The sequence below is a fragment of the Oryx dammah genome, unplaced genomic scaffold (genome assembly GCF_014754425.2).
Source record: "Oryx dammah isolate SB20612 unplaced genomic scaffold, SCBI_Odam_1.1 HiC_scaffold_22, whole genome shotgun sequence".
Taxonomy (NCBI): Eukaryota; Metazoa; Chordata; class Mammalia; order Artiodactyla; family Bovidae; genus Oryx; species Oryx dammah.
In genome coordinates, this window is record NW_024070206.1 from 37,233,604 (window position 1) to 37,260,620 (window position 27,017).

At 40.9% G+C, this 27,017-nt stretch overlaps 1 protein-coding gene across 1 annotated transcript in view; it reads right to left on the reverse strand.

Moving 5' to 3' along the window:
- The window catches only part of KLHL14 (kelch like family member 14), a 111,900-nt gene that overhangs the window by 35,498 nt on the left and 49,385 nt on the right, over nt 1-27,017 (reverse strand). The window lies entirely within an intron of this gene.

Below are 27,017 nucleotides of genomic sequence, written 5' to 3' on the forward strand. Positions count from 1 at the left end.
AAAACAAAGTCAGCTTTGCAGCATTTACCTCTTGAAGGTCAGGTTCTAAAAACACCAGGCAAATAAGAGCTTTCCTCTGTCTTCCTCCCCTTCTGCTCCATCTCTGGTTGAACCAGACTACTTGCATGGTTGATTTCCATCCAAGGGTGAGTCAGTCTTTCTCACCTTCATGTCAACCTCAGTGTGCAGGAAAGATTTAACACAGCAGGCCTGAAACAGCTATCCTTGGAAAAGGCTGGCCTTTCCTAGAAAGGCTGGACTTCAGCTACTGTTAGGGAACTTAGATTTCAAGAGCAGTTCACCACCTTAGCTAACTAAGATTGGCTGTCCGTGCCCAAATTGTACAAACAATGAGATTTATGCTGTTTTTCTTCTGGGAGTATGGAATTTTGGTATGTGCTGGGCATATGTCTACCTGACCAGCCCCCAGTAAAATCTTTGGGCACTCAGCCTCTAATGAGCTTCTCTGGTAGACAACGTTTCACAGGTGTTGTCATGATTGTATGCTGGAAAGAATGGGTGCAACCCGTGTGTCTCCACTGTGAAAAGCCTGATTTCCTCTGGACTTTGCCCCATGCATCCTTTCTTATTGCTGATTCTGCCTTCTATTTCCCCCCTGCAATAACTCATAGCCATAAGTATGACTATATGCTGATTCTGTTAGTCCTCCTAATAAATCACTGAACTTGGGGACCCACAGGAGACAGAGAAACTTCAAGTGTATTTAGAGAACAAGGTTTTGATTGACTACCCAAGACACCTGGGGTTGCTTTAAGAACTTTTCCTGTAGCCACAAGGAGAGATGAGACATCCAATACAGAGGTTTTAAAAAATCAGTGGTGGGGAAAAAATTTGTTTTTGGTTAGCCCCATATGTGAAGTTCTCTCAGTAAACTGCAGATATAGGTATGTATGACACGACTGCTTCTGGGCTCTGGGGAAGTGGGGTCAGAATCAATGTGCAAACCCAGCACAGTCTCATTATAGGTACTAGATTTATCATAGCATTTTACATTATGGCCCTCTTTATTTTCTTGGGAAGTTTGCAGTTGCTATATTATTTGAAACAATAATACAGAGACATAGGAGACCATCAGTAAGGAGTGCACTATGGTTCAGGAGCTTTGTGGCAGAGAAATCCAGAGAAGGGAGAAGTCACTGGGGCTTGCCTCCATCAGGTAGTGATACACCATCTTTAATCTCTCCCTAGCTATTCCATCCTTCTGCTGTGTTCACTGGGTGCTTTGCCTTATCTTAAAAAAAAAAAAAAAGCGACAGAAAATGAATGCTTCTTTATCCTGTTGCTCCTTCCAGGCATCCTTAGAGCACCCCATCCCCTGGGCCATAAACACAGAGGTGGACACTGTGAGTGACTGGTTGGTCTCAAGATGGCCCCATGATCCAGCCAGGCCCCTCAGTGGGGATTTCACCCTGGCTCTAACAAGAAGAAATCCTTCCTTTCCGGCCACAGATCCTGGAGTTGCTTGTGAAAATGGAGAAGCAAACCTGAATGAGGAGAAATGAGAGAACAGGAGCGAGGAGGAATGAGATCAAACTTTGACATTGTGTTTCTGAGTTATCCATAAGGTCAGAGCAGCTCTCCTCTCCTGTTTAAGTGGTCTATAAATCCCTTTCCCCATTGGCCTTTTAAAAAGCCTTCTAACAGTCTCCTTTACCCCTTTTGGTTTAACCTTCACAGGGCTCTCAGAATGATCCTTCAAAAACCAAGTCAGATGATGACATTTATTTCTGGGCAGTCTTTTCCTTACTTGCCATTGACCTCTGAGTAAACTTTGAAGTTTTTGAAATGACCTACAAGAACCATAAGGCCAGGCTGTTGGCCACCTTCAACCAACTTTTCTACCACTGTCTCCTTCCCCACTGGTGCTCCAGCCATACTGATCTCCTTGGGAATTTCCCCTATGCCTCCAACACATTCCTGGTTGAGGACTTTGCTCTTGCTATTTGCTCTGCCTTGTATGTTTTTCCTTCATGTATTCCCATGACTCACTCCTTCACTTCATTCAGTGTCTCTAGAAAGGGAGACCTTCCCAGGCAACCATTAAAAAAGGCTTCCTCTGCCATTCATCACTCTTTTACCCTCTTGTAGTATTCTCAATAGCACTTGGAAAGGTTTATCATTAGACAGATCTTTTGTTTATAACGTATTTCCGTACTAAATATATTAGCTGCACAGACAGGCAACATACTAAAATGTTAGGCTCCTGGCTGCATTAATGCCTTGCTCATCACTGAATCCCTAGGGCCTTGAAAAAATATCTTGCACACAGAGATCACCTGATAAACATTTGTTAACTTGATGACAAATCATTAAGTTATATTGAATTGGATTTCTGTAACTTGCAACCAATACTTTTAAATTTCAGATGCAGAAAGTAACGCTATTTAGTTAAGGTAGACTAACCATGCAATATGCATGCAGCTTTAGCTCCTAGGTTCAATCTTGGAGACTTATGTGCAATCTGCCTTTTAAAATGGAAGGCAGTAAATTGTCATACAGATCTAGGTTTGATATCATTTAACTGTGTGAGTTTAGAAGTCGTGGTTTTCTTCATCAGTAAGATGTGAATTATAATATCTACCTTATAGGGCTATTGGAAGAATTCAATTAAATTGGATAACTTACAGAATGCACCAGGCTCATTACAGACAAACTATAAAAGTTAGTTCTTTTATTGTCCCTTTTCCTTAGTTCTTCCTTCAAATATTCTTACATTGTTTAATTTTATGAAGGACAAAAAACTCCAAACAAGCAAAATTCCTTCACTTGTGATAACTAGTTGACAAAAGCATGAAACTGTTAGAGCATGAACTTGATAGAGAATGGACTTTAACACACAGTTTTGGTTTATTGGGGTAGAAATGTATGGTCCCCAAAAGATTCACATTTGACTGTGACTAGGATGAAGTGCAATGGCACCCCACTCCAGTACTCTTGCCTGGAAAATCCCATGGACAGAGGAGCCTGGTGGGCTGCAGTCCATGGGGTAGCTGGGAGTCAGACACGACTGAGCGACTTCATTTTCACTTTTCACTTTCATGCATTGGAGAAGGAAATGGCAACCCACTCCAGTGTTCTTGCCTGGAGAATCCCAGGGACGGGGGAGCTTGGTGGGCTGCCATCTATGGGGGTCACACAGAATCGGACAGGACTGAAGCGACTTAGCAGCAGCAGCAGCAGAATGAAGTGACACAGGTCCCCGTGTTATCAAGAGGTATGCTGATGATCCTTGTGGGTTGAAACTAGCTTAACGTGTGTTCCGTGAGGATAAGAGATTTCATTTAGTTTTTACCTAACATATATCACACATGGACATCACCAGATGGTCAATACTGAAATCAGATTGATTATATTCTTTGCAGCTGAAGATGAATAAGCACTATACAGTCAGCAAAAACAAGACCAGGAGCTGACTGTGGCTCAGATCATCAGCTCCTTATTGCCAAATTCAGGCTTAAACTGAAGAAAGTAGGGAAAACTACCATGTCATTCAGATATAACCTAAATCAAATCCCTTTATGATTATACAGTGGAGGTGACAAATAGATTCAAAGGATTAGATCTGATAGATAGAGTGCCTGAAGAACTATAGATGGAGGTTCTGAACATTGTATAAGAGGCTGTGACCAAAACTATTGCCCCCAAAAAGAAATGCAAGAAGGCAAAGTGGTTGTCTGAGAAGGCCTTACAAATAGCTGAGAAAAGAAGAGAAGCGAAAAGCAAAGGAGAAAGGAAAAGACATACCCAACTGAATGTGGAGTCCCAGAGAATAGCAAGGAGAGATAAGAAAGCCTTTTTAAGTGCACAATGCAAAGAAATAGAGGACAATAATAGAAAGGGAAAGACTAAAGATCTCTTCAAGAAAATCAGAGATCCCAGGGAACATTTCATGCAAAGATGGGCTCAATAAAGGACATAAATGGCAAGGTCCTAACAGAAGCTGGAGAAGTGGCAAGAATACACAGAAGAACTGGACAAAAAAGGCCTTCAGTTCAGTTCAGTTCAGTCGCTCAGTCGTGTCCAACTCTGCCACCCCATGAATCACAGCACGCCAGGCCTCCCTGTCCATCACCAACTCCCAGAGTTCACCCAAACCCATGTCCATCAAGTCAGTGATGTCATCCAGCCATCTCATCCTCTGTCATCCCCTTCTCCTCCTGCCCCCAATCCCTCCCAGCATCAGGGTCTTTTCCAATGAGTCAACTCTTCACACGAGGTGGTCAAAATATTGGAGTTTCAGCTTTAGCATCAGTCCTTCCAAAGAAATCCCAGGACTGATCTCCTTTAGAATGGACTGGTTGGATCTCCTTGCAGTCCAAGGGACTCTCAAAAGTCTTCTCCAACACCACAGTTCAAAAGCATCAATTCTTCGGTGCTCAGCCTTCTTTACAGTCCAACTCTCACATCCATACATGACCACTGGAAAAACCATAGCCTTGACTAGATGGAACTTTGTTGGCAAAGTAATGTATCTGCTTTTGAATATGCTATCTAGGTTGGTCATAACTTTTCTTCCAAGGAGTAGGTGTCTTTTAATTTCATGGCCGCAATCACCATCTGCAGTAATGACCCAGATAACCACAATGGTGTGGTCACTCACCTAGAGACAGACAACCTGGAGTGTGAAGTCAAGTGGGCCTTAAGAAGCATTCCTAAGAGCAAAGCTAGTGGAAGTGATGGAATTCCAGCTGAACTATTTAAAATCCTGAAAGATGATGCTGTGAAAGTGTTGCACTCAACATGCCAAGAAATTTGGAAAGCTCAGCAGTGGCCACAGGACTGGAAAAGATCTGTTTTCATTCCAATCCCAAAGAAAGGCAATGCCAAAGGATGTTCAAACTACTGTACATTTGTGATCATTTCACATGTTAGCAAGGTAATACTCAAAATCCTTCAAGCTAGGCTTCAGCAGTACATGACTGAGAACGTTCACATGTATAAGCTGAATTTAGAAAAGGCAGAGGAACCAGAGATAAACTGCCAACATCATACAAAAAGCAAGGGAATTCCAGAAAAACACGTATTTCTGTTTCATTGATCACGTTAAAGCCTTTGACTATGTGGATCACAACAAACTGTGGAAAATTCTTGAACAGATGGGAATACCAGACCACCTCACTTGTCTCCCGAGAAACCTGTATGCAGATCAAGAAGCAACAGTTAAAAGTAGACATGGAAAAATGAACTTGTTCAAAATCGACAAAAGAGTACATCAAGGCTGAATACTGTCACTCTGTTTATTTAACTTATCTACAAAGTACATCATGTGAAATGCTGGGCTGGATGAATCACAAGCTGGAATAAAGATAGCCAGGAGAAATATCAACAACCTTGGATATGTAGATGATACCACTCTGATGGTAGTCAGAGAAGAGGAGCCTCTTGATGAAGGTGAAAAAGGAGAGTGAAAAAACCTGGCTTAAAACTTAATATTCATAAACTAAGATCATGGCATCCAGTCCCATCACTTCATGGCAAATAGATGGGAAAAAAGTGGAAACAGTAGCAGAGTTTATTTTCCTGGGCTCCAAAATCACTGCGGATGGTGACTGCAGCCATGAAATTAAAAGAGGCTTGCTTCTTGGAAGAAAAGCTATGACTAACCTAGACAGTGTATTACAAAGCAGAGACACCACTTTGCTGACAAAGGTTCGTATATTCATAGTTACGGTTTTTCCAGTAGTCATGTACAGATGTGAGTTGAGCACCGAAGAATTAATGCTTTCAAATTGTGGTTGGAGAAGACTCTCGAGAGTCCTCTGGACAGCAAGGAGATCAAACCAGTTGATCCGAAAGGAAATCAACCCTGAATATTCATTGGAAGGACTTAATGCTAAAGCTGAAGCTCCACTACTTTGGCCACCTGAGAGCCAACTCACTGGAAAAGACTCTGATACTGGGAAAGATTGAAGGTAGGAAGAGGAGGGGGCGACCAAGGATGAATGGTTGGATGGCATCATCGACAAATGGCCATGAGTTCGAGCACACTCTGGAAGATAGTAAAGGACAGGGAAGCCTGGTGTGCTGCAGTCCATGAGGTTGCAAAGAGTTGGATAGGACTTAATGCCTGAACAACAACAACAACATATATTAGACACCTACTGTATGCTATGTATAAAACAGGGAAGAATGCAGTGGCTTATGTCCTATGGAGGAAAAATTTATGTCACATGAAAATATAATGTAAAGTAGAGTATAGGTAATGACATAAGTCCAAAGTACAGAGAAGGATGAGGCAAATGAAGGGTAATTTTCTTTAAAGTTGTCTTGTAAAATAAGAGCTAAAAGGAGATTTGTGGTGGGTCTTTGAAGGAAGGGTGGGAAATGGAGCGATGCTGAGGAACTCAGGGAATTCCAGTCAATGCCATCTGTGTGCAGACAGGCATGGTGGCTGGGGAACTGTTAGGGAGCTTGGTTGGGTTAGAGTGTAAAGCAAGGTTTGAGAAGCAATGGGATGTCAAGTTGGGAAAGTAGAGCGAGACAAGGTCATGGAGGTGCCCAAATACCAAAGAGTCAACTACTCTCAGGAGAGAGGCTGTGAAGATTTCAGGGAGTAAAGCCTTAACCAAGTGAACAGGGAAAGGATCTTGTCCTTAGATCATGTTAACATTCTTTCGTCACCTGGGCATGTTTCTGCTAAAACAATATTAAGTCCCTTAACACTTCAACCTTCAAGTTGAGAGCTTTCAAAGATGCGAATGTGTATCTGGTTCCAGCAAGGAACCATACGTTGATGTTGTGCCATCAACATCAGGCATGAGTGAGACTGCAGCTTGTCTCCATCTCTTATTGCTGATAATCTTTCAGCTCTTCCGTCACCTACCTCCTCTGATTCTTCTCGTCAGTAACTCTTTTTGCCTGTTCACTCAATGCCAGTGCCTGTATGCCAGCTATTAAAATAAAAGTACTATTGTACTTTTCAAGGTACTGTACTGTAAGATTAAAAATGTTTCATTTCAGGGATTTGTTTTTTATGTATCATTTGTGTGAAAGGTAAGTATTGTAAACTTATTACAGTACAGTACTATATAGACAATTGTGTTAGTTGGGTGCTTGGGCTAACAAGTACCCAATTTATGAATGTGCTCTTGGTACAGAACTTGTTCGTATGTAGTGGACTTACTGTAATTAAAAAAAAATAGCCATCATCTTAAAGATCATAAATGCAACAAAAGAGATAAAAGTCTAGAGGGAGCAAAAAAGAAGAGTATAAGCATCTTCAAGTGTCAACCCAGAAAATGGAAAACATAACCACGTGTAAAGGCTAAGAGCAGAAGACCAAGAAAAAGGGAGAAATCAAGAGAGAGAAAAAAGACTATTACCTGAAACATGACAATGGGTGTCCGTATTATTTGTGGACAGGGAATAGGCAAGAACATTTTTTATAATGACATAGGGGAAGGAGAGAGAGAGAGTAGTCCTCATAACTAAAAAATTAGTTATTACTGTAAACAAGACTGTCCTTCAAGCATTCGACTTAACGTGGCTTCTCCTTTACTTCAAGTTGATAAAATGGGGAGTGGCATTATATCTCTTTGGCAGAATGATAACTAAACATCATCACTCTACAAAGTATGAGCCACAGTTTAGTTCTTACTCTCCAATAAAATAGCTAATGAACTGTCGTCGTGCCTCAGGAAAGGCATCTGAGCATCTAAGGCTAGCGGTAAGACCTAAAGCCATTAGGCCTTTCTCTTTTCCACTACCCAATAGCTGTCAACTCCTTGCTTCCTTCCTGACTCAGCTCAGATACCAATACTTGCTTTTTAATAATTTCCTGGCACACACACACTCATCTCTCTTGTTCCTTTCTCCATTCTTCATACTTGTGTAGAAAAACCAAATCTTGGTTATATCCAGCCCCACACAACTCCAGCATGTGGCTGGAGATATATTTATATGCCATCATTTAAAATTCATGTCATTGTTGCCTGAAATTCCTACTGTGTTCCCCTACACCATTTTTTATCAAACTAACGTCTAGGGGCCAAACTGGGCCCACCACCTGTTTTGGTAAAAAAAGTTTTATTGAAACACAACCAAGCCACCACTTACTATATTGTCTGTTGCTGCTTTCTTGTTACCATGGCAGGGTTAAAGAACTGCAACAGATACCTAATGGCCTGCAAAGGATGAAATATTTATAACCTTGCCCTTTAAAGAAAAACTTTTCTGACCTTTGTCCTAAATGACTATTTTGTAGCTTGTTCTCTCTCAACTCTCTAACATCTGCTCCCTGATTTACTTTTAGCTGATAACATTGCTTTCTATTTCACTGAGAAAATGGAAACATTTAGAAAAGAACTCCCACAAGCTTCCAGCATCCTACCTACCAAATTACCTGCATCAGTATTATCTATACTCTCCCCTTCCTTTTGCTTCCTTTTGTTATTAAGGATGGATGGACCATCCACACTCATTTCTAAAGCCAGGCCCTGCATTTGCATCCCATTCCCTCTCAACTGTTCAAGGATATTTTCTGAGCGATCTTATCATGTCTTGTGTCTTTCACTGCCCTCCCTCCACCCCTGACTCCCATCCCCGGCTCCTTATCAGATCTCTCCTACCAGCAGAGGAACAAGTGCTGCTTTGCCACCTTAAAAAACATTCTTGGATCAATATCCTTGTCTTCCTCCCTATCCCATTCTCTGTTTTCCTTTATATAAATGATTCTTGAAAGAGTTGCCTTTACTCCAGGTTTCCAATTTTTCCCTTTCCATCGTCACTTGAGCCTTTTCAATGAGGCGTTTATGAATAGCTTCATCATTTCACTGAAGCAGCTGTTGTCAAAGCCCATGTTGATCAGTGAAATGTCATTTCCCATCGCTCATCTCATGAGATCTAGCTGCGTCACTTTGCATCGACCACTCTCTCCTATACCTGTGTCCTTCTGGGAGACCATTCTCTCTGGATCCTCCTATGACCTGAGCGGCTGCTTTCCAGTCTGACTCATGACTGGTTGCTGCTCATCAACTCAATCTGTTAACGCTGACATGCCCCAAGAGCATGACCTTGAAATCTCTTCTCACGTCCATCCACCTTACTGTCGTGGTGATCTTCCAGCCACATGATTTTATTCACGTCAATACCATGCGCTCTCAAACTTAACGTGCCTCCAAATAAACCCTGACTTTCCGCTCCAAATGTTTCCATCTAAGTCAGTGTCAATTCTATCTTTCTACTTGCTCAGGACAAAAACTTCAGAGGCATCCTTGATGCTTTTCTTTCCCTTGTAATAAGCTTGGTAAAAATAAATTATTCATTTCTCATGGGATAAAAGGTATCCTTTTAGACTTTTCCTTTGCCTTCTCACAAACACATAAAAATGGTATGCATATGATATATCTGCTTTTCTAATCTTCTGTCACCTTAAATGTATGGTATTTTCATTAAGAAAAATATAGATTTTTCCTTAGTAGTTTTTAACAGTGGTATGCTATATTATATATATATTTCGGTATGGATAAACTAAAACTCACTCAACATCCCCTAACTGTCAAACACCTGAGTTTGGTTCTTATTAATTGGTCTTGTAAACAACACTGATGTGAATATCTTTGAATGTGATATGTGAATGATTATTTTCTCAGAACAAATCTTAGAAGTAGCATTGCAGAAGTCAGGACAATTCTATTTCTTAAAACTTTATATTTTTGTAATTCATATATAACTGTATAAAACTAAAGAAATACATTTTCTGGATTTCTAGATGAGCATGATGTACTAAGATATAGTGATGAAAACTACCCAACAAACTATGGATGATTTAATAATGTTCTTTCACTGACTACATCTGAATTGCAGTTGTGAATCCAGTGCATGTAGAAGAAGTTATATATTTGATTTCTACAAAATGTGCCTTGTGGCTGTGGATTCAAGGTCCTTGTGGTAGCTCCCTGCCTCCCTAGGAGTTCATAGACTGGCAAACCCAGCTTCGGTTAGTGGTTTAGAGAAGCAAATCTCTTAGCATATGATCATAAATGAAACCTATTTCCTCTCCCATCCAAGTTGCTCACTTCTTGACATAACAAACTGTTACAGTAGTAATATTAATTCTGGTACTAAGCAGGCAAGTAAAAAGAGTTCTCGTTAAAGCAGAGTAATTATACTTACGTAGTCAGAATAAAGTAGGATTTTAACTGGGGGCTGTTTAAATTAACTTCCTCGATCGAATCTTTTTATGTGCTGTGAGGGTTTCCCTCTGGAATTCATGGCAATCGCTTTAGCATTCGTCAGGCATCTGAAGACACGTGGAAGGAGTGTCTGTGGACTGCCACGGCGGCAAACGCCCACCGCCGCACTCTGCTCAAACTTCTTGCACTGTTGCAGTTCTGAACTCAACCACTAGATGGTGTACACTGTTCTCGGCTGGCCCCCCAGAAAAAGCATCAAGAACTCTGCTCAAATATGGGGCTCTCAGTAAAGTCAACAAAAACAAAGAGGAAAACCAACATCAATACCACAAGATTTGGGGGATCTCTTTAAAACTCTGGTGTCCTTTTTTTCCCCCCTGATGCAGGCCATGCTGAGTTAGAGAATAATATCAGTGTTATTTTCTTTACTCCATTTCTAAGTAATTCCGAGTATCTGAACTGGACAAAATCTATCTCTGATTCTCTAGCTATTTGTGGAAGCCTCCTTTTGAACTTCATACTTCAGTGCTGAAGGCAATCTAAATAGTTTATTTCCTCTTTTGGAAACTCATATGGACCAATACTTAGCAGAGACATCTTATGCTGTTATTATCAAAGACAGATTTTTCACACAGATCAGATTTTTCAGTAACTTAAAAGATCTACAGGTTAAGTCCTGTGATGTTTATGTGGCAGAGATGTAACAAACTAGAATTTACTGCTGTTCTTTTGTCTATACGAAATTTTGACCCATGCATCAACATAAACTTGCATTTCTATTTATAGTATACACACAATTGGAAAAATGATTTGGCTTCCTTTGCTTTTTAGGGAATAATTCCATACAAGAGGCAAACATTTTTAACTGGTAAATTGCTTTAAGAAGCGAACATTTTAAAGAAACTGAAAGAATAAATAAAATCCTCTTCCTTAAATTTCTGCCAGGTTTTTACAAATACATAGGCATTTATCTATTGATGATATTTTTTTAGTAGCTTCAGCTTATCTTTCATTCTTTGGTGAATTCATCCTGAGTGGTCTTTGAGCTGTGGGTTGGGATCCCAGCTCTATTGTACATTGTGAACATGCTCATTTGCTCAGTTGTGTCTGAGTCTTTGCAACCCCATAGCTTCTCTTTTCACAGGATTCTCCAGGCAAGAAAACTGGATTGGGTGGCCATTTCCTTCTCCAAGGAATCTACCCAACCCAGGGACTGAACTCAAATCTCCTGCATCTCTTTCATTGGCAGGCAGATTCTTTACCACTAAGCTACCTGGGAAGCAATGAATTCATCTTAAATACAATAAGTTGCCTTCAGTTAAGAAAGCAAATATTTTAGTGAAGAAGTTGATGGAATAAAAAAGTCTTACCTTAAAGTAGTCCCCCAGATTTTGTAAATAACACATGCATTTAAACTATGGATGATCATTTAAAAAAATTTTTTATTGGAGTATGGTTACTCTACAATGCTGTGTTACTTTCTGCTGTACAGCAAAATGCTTCAGCTAAACATATATTTATTTCCTCTCTTTTTTGGATTATGTTTCTATTTAGGTCACCACAGAGCACTGAGTAGAATTCCCTGTGCTATACAGTAGGTTCTCATTAGTTATCTATTTTATACATATTAATAGTAGTGTATATATGTTAAGGCCAGTCTTCCAGTTCATCCCATCCTTACTTCCCTTGGAATCCATGTTTGTTCTCTATATCTGTGTCTCTTGGATGACCCTTTACGGATTAAGTAATTTCAACATATCTTATACTCTTTCTTGTCATATTAACCTTGGTCCTGTGAATCATAGCTCCTCATCTCAAGTGGAACTTAGCTTTCTGAATCCTTAATAGTCAAAGATGCCTGTAGCAAATCAATATTATCATCCTTTGCAGGGAAATACCATTCAAACCAACTGGGGCCTCTGAGCGGACAAAAACTGCTCCAAGTTCATGTCCACTACCCAATAATGAGACAAAAACTGCTCCAAGCTCATGTCCACTAGCCAATAATGAGGCGAAAAAATGTCCATAGGTGGAACTTCAGTTGGAAAATCTAAAAAGTCAGTGAAATTACAAGGCTTTAATGGTGCTTCTAAAAACAGATCTAATTTTATATTCTCAGTTTTTGAATTACATTCACTTGACATTTAGAAGCAATTTCAACAGAAATTTTTTTATTAACTTAGAAACAAGAATTCTTGGGCTGTAATGATAAATGATGACTCTTTTAAAAATACAGTCAACTCTTGATTACTCAGTGATCTGGTTCATATATTATTTTAGTATTATTATTTCTTCTGTTACCTCCTTTAATCCTGCTCTTTGGTTATTTAATTCTTCAGGAAGTAGGTGAAGCCAAAGGACAGTGGTAAATGCAAGTAAATTGATCATGTATCAGCTATGAAAAAAACTGATTTGTGCCTGTGTGTGTGTGCTTATGCGGTAAGGGAACGCGATGATAAGGTTAAATTTTTATAAACTGTCAGGTATGTAGTTTGCTTGAATTCTAACAATCAATTTTACCCCTTTACTCATACAATTTAAACTTCCCCAGTGGCTCAGATGGTAAAGTGTCTGCCTACAATGCAGGAGACCCAGGTTCAATCCCTGGGTCGGGAAGATACCCTGGAGAAGGAAATGGCAACCCACTCCAGTACTCTTGCCTGGAAAATCCCATGGACAGAGGAGCCTGGTGGGCTATAGTCTGGTGTCACAAAGAGTTGGACACGTCCGAATGACTTCACTTTCACTCATACAATTAATATTTAGAATTTGTTTTTTGTTTTTACATTATATTTTTAAAATTAATTTTTATTGGAGTATAGTTGCTTTACAATGTTGTGTTAGTTTCTGCTGTACAGCAAAGTGAGTCAGCTATACACAGACATATAGCCCCTGTTTTTTTGAATTCTTTCCCATTTAGGTCACCACAGTACACTGTATTTTGTATCTAGTTTATATTTTTAATATTTTTCAGATATCACTTTTGTAGATATGAACCTTTTACACTAAGACTCCTAAAGCTTTAGGTTTAACTTCTTTTTATTTCCCTATTCTTATTCACTCTGCTGTCCTTATTTGCTAGTCTAGGCTGGGCCTATAAGAGCAAGGTCAACTCGGATTGAAAGCCCTCTCTCTCTAAATTGGCTTTCCTAATTAATGATGGTCAGTGTGTTGGGCCAGCAGCTCCAAAACCTCTCAGGCAACATGTTGTTTATATGGGTCACAGTAAATGAAGTGAATGCACTAAATATTTTGGTTCTATTCAGCACACTTTTAGTCCATGAAAAGTATTATCTGCTCCTATATTGTTGTATTATGGGAAGTCTTAAGGAAAAAATAATGGTATTTTTAATTTAATGGTACAATTACAGTTTGATGATGGATTTAAGTCATAAATTGAACTAGAAAAAAAAAAGTATGGAAGTGAGAAGGACAAGCAGAAGAAATTCGTAATGGTTGCCTGAAATTGAGGCTATGGAATTCACATTTCCTGATGGGAGCCAGAGGAAGAATGGTAGAATTAGCCCGTGATACAGACAGAACACTTCAGACAAAACAAAGGGCTGCTACGAGACTCCCAGATGGTCTTCCTTTATCTCCTCTTTAAAAGTTGGTATTCATTCATTCCTTCATTCATGCACTCAATAAATATTGCTTGATTGATTCTATGCCAGGCATTGGACATACACAATCCTATTTTCTGAGAGTTGAGTTCTCACTAGTTCTCTTTTCACTCCATTGCTTGCTTCCTTGGTGGTTCAGACGGTAAAGAATTGGTCTGCAATACAGAGGACACCAGTTCGATCCTCAATACAGAGGACATCAGTTCGATCCTCAATACAGAGGACACCAGTTCGATCCTCCCAGTTCGATCCTCAATACAGAGGACACCAGTTCAATCCTTGGGTCAGGAAGATTCCCTGGAGAAGGGAAAGTTACCTACTGTAGTATTACTGCCTGGAGAATCCCATGGAGAGAAGAGCCTGGTGGGCTACAGTCCATGGGGTCCCAGAGTCAGACATGACTTAGCCGCTAACACTTTTACTTTTTTCACTTTCTTCTTCCTTTCAGATCTCAATTTGCTTACAAGCTGACTTTAGAATTTGTGCTTCTAGCCGTTTCTCCTCCGTCATAGAGATCAATATTTTCCAGGCCTTTCTGGATAACTTCCCTTAAGTCTCTCCTAGTCTTTAATTCTTCCTTCTTTCATTGATACGTTCACCAAATATTCACTGATCACCTACAACGTGCCAGGCAGAAAGCTGAATATGATGAATATAGACACTACAACTCAGTGTTTAAGACTAAACTTATCCCTGCCTTCTCTAAGCTTGCTCTTCTTAGTTTCTTCTTTTGAGCAAAAAGGCATTAGTTCAGTTTAGCCAATCAAGCCAGACTGTCTCTTACCTCCTACTGTCCAGCATGACAAATGAAGTTTAAATTCTACTTATGAAATGAGTTTTAACTTTGCCATTCTTTCATTGTTTTCATAGCCCTTGCAGTAAATCAGGCTCTAATTATCCCCTGCCTGGGTTACGTAATAAATGGTTATCCTGTCTCCAGTATCTCCTTTTCTAATTCACTCTAAATTAACTTTTAAAACACAGATTTAATTATGTTATTTCCCCACTCAAAGATTTTTGGTGACTCCCCACTGACTACAGAATAAGATCTAAATGGTTTTCACCTGACCCTTTACACCGGCTCTCAACCCACTTTTCAGCAGTTCCCAACTCTTTGCAATTTCCTAAGTTTAAAATGTTTCATTATGTTCTGCTTTCGTTATGCTGTCCTCTCTCTGCCTGGAATCATAACTCATATTTGTGCATCATTTTCCAGTTTACAAGGGACTTTTTCCCAAGCACCTTCCATTAGGTAGGTGGGATCATATCCCAGAATTTAAAACCAAAAGAGCCTGGGCTCTGAAGATGTAAATAATTTGATGAGGGCTTCATGATTAGTAAGAGAGCCCAGATACTAAATGTCAAGGGGACCCAGCACCAAAAAGCAAACTAGATTGAGGTGCAGCATTTTTGCTGAATAAAATGAATTTGAGACCTAGGTTGCCCTTGGTATTTGGTGTCATATATTTTATCTAAGAGCTTCATTTACACAGAAAGCCAGTTCTTCCTTTCTGCTTTCTCCCTTCTGTCCTTTCTTTCTCTGGCTGCTTTGGGTCTTAGCTGTGGTACAGGGGCTCAGCAGTTGTGTTCAGGCTTAGCTGCTCCAGGGCATGTAAAATCTTCTTGGACCAGGGATTGAACCCGTGTCCCCTGCAATAGTAGGTAGATTCTTATCCACTGGACCACCACGGAAGTCCCAGAAAGCCAATTCTTAAATGCCATACATCTTTGGATTTATTATACTCTGACAGAATTTAAAAACAATTTTAACTATAATTTTATAGTCACTATGGTAAAGCTCTATCCTATTTTCAATCTTTGTGTATCTTTATAGTGATATAAATAAACTCACAAGATTGGTACAGCCTAGCTTTCAGGAACATTTTGTAAAAATAGCACCTGCTAGTTTCATCAAAATGTATAACATACTGTGCTACAATTGGATGGGGTTGCAAAGAGTCAGACATGACTGAGAAAGTACCTGTTTTATGCCACTATGGTAGTCCCTTAATAAACAGTCCATACCAAAGAATACATTTTAAAAGCTTGCCACAATATTTGAATGTGAACTATCAGATATGAGTCTAACCCAGAAGTCCACTATTCAAAGACCTGAATGAACTGGAATTTCTCTCATCATTAACAATGATAAGTACCTTGAAGCCTCACCATATAACATTTTATGTATTTCTCAAACAGCTTGAAGTGACTTTTATTCAAATTGATCACTGTAGGAATAAGATGTAAAGGTAAAACGGCTTTGTTGACTGTCTATTGATTTCCAGGGCTCCTTAAGCTGCTATTGTAGTTTAGGTACCACTCAGTCATTTCTTCAATAATTATTAATGTACTTGACACAGTGGCTATAAAGATACGTAAGGGACAGATGCTTTCAGTCTAGGAAGATAGACTAGACTAGGTATTTATTTATTTTTGTTTCATATTTGTACCTTTAATTTTGTATAAAATATGTTGATACAAATAATTCTTTTAAAAGTGCAATATATTTTACTTTTATAGATATTATTGACTTTGTTGCTTTTAGAAGAAACTTCACATTAAAATAAGTATATTTGGGAAATGTTAGAAAACGTGAAACACACACACACACACTCTATAGCTTAGTCTCATGACTGGGTTTTCTCTTCTTTTTTTCCAGTTTATTTTATTTTATATTGGAGTATAGTTGACTTACAATGTTGTATTAGTTTCAGATATACAGCAAAGAGATTCATTTATACATGTACATATATCTATTCTTTTAAAAATTCATTTTCCATTTAGGTTATTATAGAATATTGAGGAGAGTTTCCTGTACTATGCAGTAGATCTTTGTTGACCATGTATTTTATATACATGTAGTAGTGTGTATGGAGAAGGCGATGGCACCCCACTCCAGTACTCTTGCCTGGAAAATCCCATGGATGGAAGAGCCTGGTAGGCTGCAGTCCATGGGGTCGCTAAGAGTCGGGCATGACTGAGTGACTTCACTTTCGCTTTTCACTTCCATGCATTGGAGAAGGAAATGGCAACCCACTCCAGTGTTCTTGCCTGGAGAATCCCAGGGACAGAGGAGCCTAGTGGGCTGCCATCTATGGGGTCTCACAGAGTTGGACACAACTGAAGTGACTTAGCAGCAGCAGCAGCAGTAGTGTATATCAGTTCAGTTCAGTTCAGTCGCTCAGTCATGTCCGACTCTTTGTGACCCCATGAATTGCAGCACACCAGGCCTCCCTGTCCATCACCAACTCCCGGAGTTCACTCAGACTCACGTCCATCAAGTCAGTGATGCCATCCAGCCATCTCATCCTCTGTCGTCCCCTTCTCCTCCTGCCTCCAATCCCTCCCAGCATCAGAGTCTTTTCCAATGAGTCAACTCTTCGCATGAGGTGGCCAAAGTACTGGAGTTTCAGCTTCAGCATCATTCCTTCCAAAGAAATCCCAGGGCTGATCTCCTTCAGAATGGACTGGTTGGATCTCCTTGCAGTCCAAGGGACTCTCAAGAGTCTTCTCCAACACCATAGTTCAAAAGCATCAATTCTTCGGCGCTCAGCTTTCTTCATAGTCCAACTCTCACATCCATACATGACCACAGGAAAAACCATAGCCTTGACTAGACGGACCTTTGTTGGCAAAGTAATCTCTGCTTTTGAATATACTATCTAGGTTGGTCATAACTTTTCCTCCAGGGAGTAAGCGTCTTTTAATTTCATGGCTGCAATCACCATCTGCAGTGATTTTGGAGCCCCCCAAAATAAAGTCTGACACCATTTCCACTGTTTCCCCATCTATCTGCCATGAAGTGATGGGACCGGATGCCATGATCTTCATTTTCTGAATGTTGAGCTATCCTAAACTCCTAATTTAACTGCCCTACCCCCCCACACTCCAGAAGGCAGACATTTAAGCAATTATAACACAAACAAACAAAAAGCTTTTGGAAGGTAGGTCTGGGCAGGGTACTGTGACAACACAGAGGAGAAGCCAATCATTTGTTAGAGGGGGGTCAGAAGTTACCTTGGCACTGGGTCAGAAGGACACTTATGGCCATGTGGGTGTAACAATATGTGCTCTTGTAGTAATCTTTGTTGTTTAGTCGCTCAGGCATGTCCGACTCTTTGTGAGTCCATGGACTTCAGCATGCCAGGATTCCCTGTCTTGCACCATCTCCTGGAGCTTGCTCAAACTCGTGTCCATTGAGACGATGATGCCATCCAACCATCTCATCTTCTGTCCCCCTTCTCCTCTTGCCCTCAGGGTCTTTTCCAATGAGTCAGCTCTTCACATCAGGTGACCAAAGTATTACCTAATTTTATCTTGACCTAGCACATTATATAGAACTGATTCCCGTATGTTTTCTGTGAAAACTGTGGCGACATTAATAAGGGCGATGTCCTATTTGTATCCTAAATTCCAAGCACAAAGCTTGAAACAAAGCAAGTGTTGCATAAAGTGAAAGTTGCTCAGTCGTGTCCAACTCTTTGTGACCCCATGGGCTATAGAGTCCATGAAATTCTCCAGGCCAGAATACTGGAGTGGGTATCCTTTCCCTTCTCCAGGGGATCTTCCCAACCCAGGGATCAAACCCAGGTCTCCTGCATTGCAGGCGGATTCTTTACCAGCTGAGCCACAAGGGAAACCCAAGTGTTGCATAACTTACATGGAATTAGAACCAATAGCATTCTGTATAAGCAATGACCCCATGTCAGAAGGGCTGCATCTCAGTGTCCTGAGTGTAGTTTGGAGAAGCTGGAGGAAAGGAGAGGGATGGGAGAATGAACATATAGTGAATCCAAGGAGGCAGGCTTTAGAAGCCCTGCTGGGTTGAAGCTCACCTACAGGGAATCTTGTTTTGGGAATTTGCTGAAGGTTTTGTGCTAGGGATCCACAACGTGAATGGAGATTAAGAAATAGATTAAAGTGGATACAGAAGATAAAAGTGACAACACGCTGGTAAGATGAAGAAGGGATTGGAGGAGAGGGACACTTAGGGATGTCCCTTAGGTCCCCAGGTTGGGGAGATGCAGATGTCATTCACTGCAATGGAGAACAATGAAGGCAATGGGTGTGAAGGCAAGATAACAATTTAAAGGCTAAGTGGAGATGTTCAGGAAGCACTTGGAAATACAGTTATTGGTTGCAATAGAGAAGTCTGGGAAGGAAATGCAGATTAGGGTTAGGGGTAGGGTCAAGGTCAGGGTTAATGGTCTATCATGAGCTGTTATGGATGCTGTGCTGCAGGAAAGGTGTTCAGGATGAGAAGAGGGCTCAGGATGACAGTCTGGTAAACACGAGTGCTTACAGAGTAACTAGAAAAAGCGGCATCCAGGATTACCTGAGAAAGCACTTTTTTTTTTTTGCAAAGTTCCATTTTTGGAGTCAGAAGATGACTTAACCAGATGGATACAGTTTTCATTTGAGATGAAGGGCATATTAGAGGCACTAGAAAAGTGGTACCGATGAACCTATTTGCAGGGCAGGGAGAGGGACGCAGACATAAGCAGACGTGTGGACGCGGAGAGGAGCGGGGACAGGGGGCTGAATTGGGAGGTTGGTATCGACACATATACACTACAGTGTGTTAGCTAGATAGCTGAGGGGGAGCTGCTGTACAGCAGAGTGCTCAGCTTGGGGCTCAGTGATGACCTCGAGGGGTGGGATGGGGGGAGGCAGGGAGGTCGAAGAGGGAGGGGATACATGTACACACATAGCTGATTCACTTTGCTGTACAGCAGAAACTAACACACCACTGCAAAGCCATGTTTAATTCGATCAAAAATTATATTAAAATGAAATTAATTTTTAAATTAAATTAAAGAAAAATCCTGTCAGGAGGAAACCTGGGCATTTCTTAGTATAGCTGTCCCCTGAGCAACGCGGAGTGTTAATCCAAGAGTAATTTACAGTTGGCCCTTTGTACCAAGATTACTCCACATCCAGGAGTTCAACCAAACACCAAGGTGTAGTACTGTAATATTAGTATTTACTACTGAAAAATATCTGTGTATAAGTGTTTCCATACAGTTTGAACGCACATTGGTCAAGGATCAACTGTAAGTGTGCAGAGTAACACACTCCTTGGGAAGTTTTCAAGAGGCAAAGGGATGTCCCAGGCGTCTGCCAACCCTGATGCCCTGTTACCACAGATCATATGAACCTGCACAGGTAAGAGGTCAGAAGCAAGCCATGCATTTAAGGGATAAAAGAGAGGGGGGAAATGGCTTTCAAACTAGATTTATATTGGAGTTAATAATACTCATTAAAAGTGATGTGTTATTGACATCTATATTCCCTGAGCATCGCTTAGGGCTTGATGTCCACGAAATTTACAATTTTGCCTGCTTTTCAATGAGTTGGCTCTTGCCCACCTGATGCGAAGAGCCAACTCATTGGAAAAGACCCTGATGCTGGGAAAGATTGAAGACAGGAGGAGAAGGGGATGACAGAGGATGAGATGGTTGGATGGCATCACTGACTTACTGGATGTGAGTTAGAGCAAATTCTGGGAGATGGTGAAGGACAGGGAAGTCTGGCATGCTGCAGTCCACGGGGTTACAAAGAGTCAGACATGCCTTAGTGACTGAACAATAATTCACTTCAATAAAGGCTCCTCGTCTCCTACCCGAGCACATTTGTTTTAAATGAATTATTAATCAAAGTCCACTTTTTGGCATGACTGGTCTTCCTCAGTTGCCAACCTGAACATCTCTGTGTGATGATAATGTTAAAACACCTAATGCCCCAGTGGAGACAAGTTTGGGGACATCTTCTCCAGAGGTTCCTTTCTGCCTTCAGATCTCAAAAACAGTGAACCTACTCGCCTGATTCACCCACTTTAAACCTGCAAATACCCATCTGACCTTGAAAAACAGATAGTGTGACTCTCACACAGGACCCTCCTGGCAAGGCATTTTCTTTCATCATTTAATGCCCGTCAGAGGCCCCAGCTCAAATCAATGTCATCCCGCAGATATGTAGCACCTTTTCATTATCAGCAACGAGCCTCAAGTCTAACGCAACATGGACAACAAAGACGAAAAAGAGAGAGAAATGTAACTAAAAGGAACTTGGGAAAAGGGAGAGGAGCAGTATAATAAATGGGTAGACGTGCACAGAGCCCAACAGGGACCTACACCGTTGAAGACAGTGGTCTCAGTTCCCATCTCAGACACACATTGCCTTCTGCCAATGGTGAGCCAAACCATGAATTTTCACGTCGTCACATAATGTGTGCAAAGCACAAGACTGTACCATGGAGACTGTCTTCAACATGGCAAAGAGAATCACAGGGAAGACAAGATATCCATCTTCAAAAAGTTAAACAAATCCTCACGGTCGTTCTTACTATGGGGGATGGACTTAGGATAATACTGGCTTCAGGCTTGGCCTGTACCTGGTGGGCAGGTTTGGGGGGCATCTTGTCACTGTCTCCTTGTTACCGGCCTCCACTTCAGTTTATTTACTTGATAGTGGGCCAGTTTGGCTCAGAAGAAAATATAATATAGCTCAGGTTTTAAGGAACTCTGGTAAGCCAAACTAGGTATTACAGTTACAAAGAACTGAAAAAATGTATCTGTATTTTGACATTGTCAGTTGAAGAGCTTGTGTCTACTTAAAGGTGGCTTCATGAATGCTGAGCATCTTCTGACTGCCCTGCAGATGCACTCTCCACGTCTGGGGACCCTCTTGGTTCTTTCAAGTGCTGATGCCCCTGACCACATCTCAGGGCTCCCTTCCTCCGGCTTCTGGCTGGATTTGGTTTCAGAAGACTGAGGGAGGAAGAAGACAAAGGTCAGGGTATTTCTTCCCCTAGCTTCCTTCTTCTGGGTCAGTGTGGGCTACCTTCCTTGTTGGAACGAAGCTTCTACTGAGGTCATTTCAACATCGCTCTCTGTCTCTGTTTCTGGAAACTTCTCCCTCCCTTGCCTTTCAGCCCTAAGGCTGGTGTCAGCGTCCCACTGTCTTAGCACTGGCAAACAAGGAAAGGGGGTACACTACTCCTTGAGATGCTCTCGGCCCTTGCCTACATCTCTCTAAGTAGCTCTTATAATTAAACATCTTCTGTTTCCTGGCAGTCACCAAATATGCTTTAGCTTTAATAATGGCACCTGTGAGTTCTCACCTCTGCATTGTTTGCAAACAAGGAATTCATTATTTTCCATTCAAAATGGCTTGAGTGAATGAAAAGCTTCTGACATATACTTTTCTAAATAATCCAGTTGAAAAAAAAATGCCATGTTAAAAAGAGTTCGAATAACGTCAGTTCCAGGTCAGAGAACTCCTAATAAGGTTTCATGGAACATGGCTTAATAGAAAGAGCACTAAACTAAATTAGGTCAGAATCCATGAGTCTGAGTCACAGATTCATCAATTATTGCGTGACCTTGACAAATAACTTAACTGCTCTGAACTTTAGTTTTCTCGTATATCAACCAGTGATAATAATGCTTGTCCTGTTTATCACACAGGGTTATTGTGGGGAATCCGATGAATGACAGATGTAAAAATGCTTTCCAATTGTGAGGACTAGATAGGGATATAACCCAGAATGTTTCTGAGGATAAAATTTATCCAATAAAAAAATTTATTCGATAAAGAAACACATAAAGTTCCATTATGTTAGAAAGTCCACAATACCTGTCCATTTTTATCCTTAAAATCACAGTGACAAGATAAAAGCACTTTATCCAGTTTAAGAGGCAGGTTCTGAAGCTAACTGTTTGGCCCCTAGTTTGACCCCATCATGAGTAAGCTTGGACATACTCCTCGCATATAAGTTAAATAAGCAGGGTGACAATATACAGCCTTGACGTACTCCTTTTTGTATTTGGAACCAGTCTGTTGTTCCATGTCCAGTTCTAACTGTTGCTTCCTGACCTGCATACAGATTTCTCAAGAGGCAGGTCAGGTGGTCTGGTATTGCCATCTCTTGAAGAATTTTCCACAGTTTATTGTGATCCACACAGTCAAAGGCTTTGGCATAGTCAATAAAGCAGAAGGAGATGTTTTTCTGGAACTCTCTTGCTTTTTCGATGATCCAGCAGATGTTGGCAATTTGATCTCTGGTTCTTCTGCCTTTTCTAAAACCAACTGGAACATTTGGAAGTTCACTGTTCACGTATTGCTGAAGCCTGGCTTGGAGAATTTTGAGCATTACTTTACCAGCGTGTGAGATGAGTGCACATCATGAGAAATGCTGGGTTGGAAGAAGCACGAGCTGGAATCAAGATTGCCTGGAGAAATATCAATAACCTCAGATATGCAGATGATATCACCCTATGGCAGAGAGTGAAGAAGAACTAAGGAGCCTCTTGATGAAAGTGAAAGAGGAGAGTGAAAGGGTTGGCTTAAAGCTCAACATTTAGAAAACTAAGATCATGGGATCCAGTCCCATCAATTGATGACAAATAGATGGGGAAACAGTGGAAACAGTGGCTGACTTTGTTCTTTTGGGCTCCAAAATCACTGCAGATGGTGACTGCAGCCATGAAATTAGAAGATGTTTACGCCTTGGAAGGAAAGTTATGACCAACCTAGACAGCATAATAAAAAGTAGAGACATTACTTTGCCAACAAAGGTCCATCTAGTCAAGGTTATGGTTTTTCCAGTGGTCATGTATGGATGTGACAGTTGGACTGTGAAGAAAGCTGAGTGCCAAAGAATTGATGCTTTTGAACTGTGGTATTGGAGAAGACTCTTGAGAGTCCCTTGGACTGCAAGGAGATCCAACCAGTCCATCCTAAGGGAGATCAGCCCTGGGTGTTGATTGGAAGGACTGATGTTGAAGCTTAAACTCCAATACTTTGGCCACCTGATGTGAAGGGCTGGCTCATTTGCAAAGATCTGGATGCTGGGAAAGATTGAGGGCAGGAGGAGAAGGGGACGACAGCGGATGAGATGGTTGGATGGCACCACTGACTCAATGGACATGAGTTTGGGTAAACTCCAGGAGTTGGTGATGGACAGGGAGGCCTGGCATGCTGTGGTTTATGGGGTCACAAAGAGTCGGACACAACTGAGCGACTGAACTGAACTGAACTGAACTGAATACTCCTCAGCTTGGTTGTATCATCAGTAAAATGGGATATAATGATCTCAGCCTCACATTGCTACTACAAGTATTGAATAAGATCATCGTGAGAGCATGGAGCACAGTGTCTCCTCAGAGAATTTCTTCATCTATGTTAGCTTCAGCCACGAGATGGAGAGAGAGTCCCTCAGTAGAGACACGATGAGACAAGGTGCAGTATCCACCTTCTGAAGTCAAAACTTCATGTCTTGGAATATTATCTCATATATTTATTAACTGTAACTTTGAACAAGTTATTTAGCCTAAGCTCTAGGTTTGTATACATGTATACACACATATATATGTATATATATATATTCAATGGATAATTATATCTGCCTTAAAATGGAAACTTGTGAACCCCAAATAATAGATATGTAATGTGCTTTGGAGATTAGCCCTGGGATTTCTTCGGAAGGAATGATGCTAAAGCTGAAACTCCAGTACTTTGGCCACCTCATGCGAAGAGTTGACTCATTGGAAAAGACTCTGATGCTGGGAGGGATTGGGGGCAGGAGGAGAAGGGGATGACAGAGGATGAGATGGTTGGCTGGCATCACTGATTTGATGGATGTGAGTTTGAGTGAACTCTGGGAGTTAGTGATGGAAAGGGAAGCCTGGCGTGCTGCGATTCATGGGGTCACAAAGAGTCGGACACGACTGAGTGACTGAACTGAACTGAATGTGCTTAACTGGTGGCTCAGACAGTAAAGAATTTGCCCACAAAAAGGAGACTTGGGTTCAATCCCTGGTTGGGAAGATACTGCTGGAGAAGGGAATGGCTACCCACTCCAGTATTCTTGCCTGGAGAATTCCATGGATAGAGTAGCCTGTCAGGCCACAGTCCATGGGATTGCAAAGAGTTGGACGTGACTGAGTGACTTACACACACAATGTGCTTAACACAGTGCTGGACACATAATAAAATGCTCAATTAAAACTGTACCATTTTGGTGTTGCTAAACTCAAAACCCCTCCTCCTTGTCTTTTTAGCTCTTACTTCTTTAGGATGAATAGTCTGCAAAGAGGCTGGTTTACATAATAGGTATTTGCAAGTTCAAAGATAAGCAGAGAAACCTAACTACACATATTTAAGGGCTGGGCATGTCTTTGAAAGGCTGATATCTTGGCACAAGCAGTATATGACCTCCTGGAGAAGGGAATGGCTACCCACTCCAGTAATGAGCCAATGTGTAGCCACTTTTGGTACTTGCCTGTGGCCGTGGAAAATGAGAGTTAATCCCCTGATTCAGCATTTGCCCAGGGTCTCTGGGGTGTACCTGTGAACCCGGGTGCGGGGTGGGTGTGTGGAGGTAATTAAGAAGGCAAATATATTATCTGCCTGTACCATGTTGCTGCCTGAGAAAGTGTTTCATTTATTTTCAGAACACAGTCTGTCTTGAAGTTAAAAATGAAGGTGACAAAATATTCCCTTTGGGAGTGTATGGCTTGCGACTTAAGAGTGTGATCTCTGGAGTTCAAACTTTGGCTTTGTTTTTTACTCATGGTGTTGGACAAATTATTTTACCTGTTTATTCCATGGTTCCTCCTCTATAAAATAGGAGTTCATAGTAGAACTTGCATCATTAGATTGATTGTTGAGAGGACTAAATGAGCTAATACATGTATAAATCTCAGGACAATAAATATTAGTTATGCTTACCAAGATAAGTATTGTTTTATTACAACGTGGTGTGGTTTGTGAATAAAATAGAAATGTCCTTAGATCAGAGTGCAAGAGCTAGCAAATTATGATTTGCAGGTCATATCCACCCCTCCACCTTTTAATTTTTTTTCCTGTAAACCTCATTGGAAACCAAGTGAAAAAAATTATTTGTTTGGCTCTGCTGGTCTTAGCGCAGCATGCAGGCTCTTGGGTCTTTGATGTAGCATATGGCACCTAGTTTCCTGACCAGGGGTTGAACCCTGGACCCCTGCATTGAGGCTTGACCACTGGATGACCAGGAAGTCCCTCTCCACTTGTTTTTATAAATGAAATTTTATTGGAACACACTTGCAGTTATTCATTTACTTACTGCCTATGGCTGCCTTCCTGCTACGTTGGTAGCTGAGTATACCTGTGATGGAGATCTTATGGCTACAGGCCCTGAATATTTACTATCTGGCTCTTGATGGAAAAATTTTGCTGACTCCTGGATAGACAGCTACTACGAACATATTCTTCTCAAAGGGAAAAGTTGGCATAGAAATTATTTATTCTGGGGAAATATGTTTATATTCACGCATTTGCACTCTGTCAAGTGACATACTGTTCACTGCAAACAAGGGCAGCTCAGAAGACCTTGGAAGGTCCGCTTTGTGCTCTCCCTGCCCAACCCCCCCAGATCTGCTTAAGGAAGCAACGTGCATGAGGGGATGCTACTAACCTACTTTCAGCAGAATAAATATCCTGTTATTTTCCAGTAATGTTAATGAGCGTTCATGCTTCCAGCCGCAATTAGGGAATTGAACTCTCTCTCATCCTTGACTTTTCTCCGACCATGATAGAATCAGGCATTGGCTATCATTTCTATAAATAACTGAACTTTATTTGGTAAAAGGAACAAAGTTACTTCTTAAAAAAAAAAAGATATGTATTTCATGTTTCTGTTCCTTCTTTTTTTTTTTTAACAAAAAAGAATACTTCAACATATAATAAATGCTAGAGAGGATGTGGAGAAAAAGGAACCCCCTCCACCACTGGTGCGAATATAAATTGGTGCAGCCACTATGGAGAACAGTATGGAGGTTCCTTAAAAAACTAAAAGTAGAGTTACTCTATAATCCAGCAATCCCACTCCTGGGCATATATCCAGAGAAAACTCAAATTCAAAACGATACATGTACCCCCACTGTTCATAGCAGCACTATCTACAATAGCCAAGACATGGAAGAAACCCAAAAGTTCACTGATAAATGAATGGATAAAGAGGATGGGGTATATATACATAATGAAATATTGCTTAGCCATAAAAAGGAAGGCAATACTTTCATTTGCAGCAATTTGGATGGACCTGGAGAGTATCATTCTAAATGAAGTAAGCCAGTCGAAGACAAATATCATATGATGTTGCTTATATGTGGAATCTAAACAAATGATCCAAACGAACTTATTTACAAAATAGAAATAGACTCACAGACATAGCAAACAAACTTATGACTAACAAAGG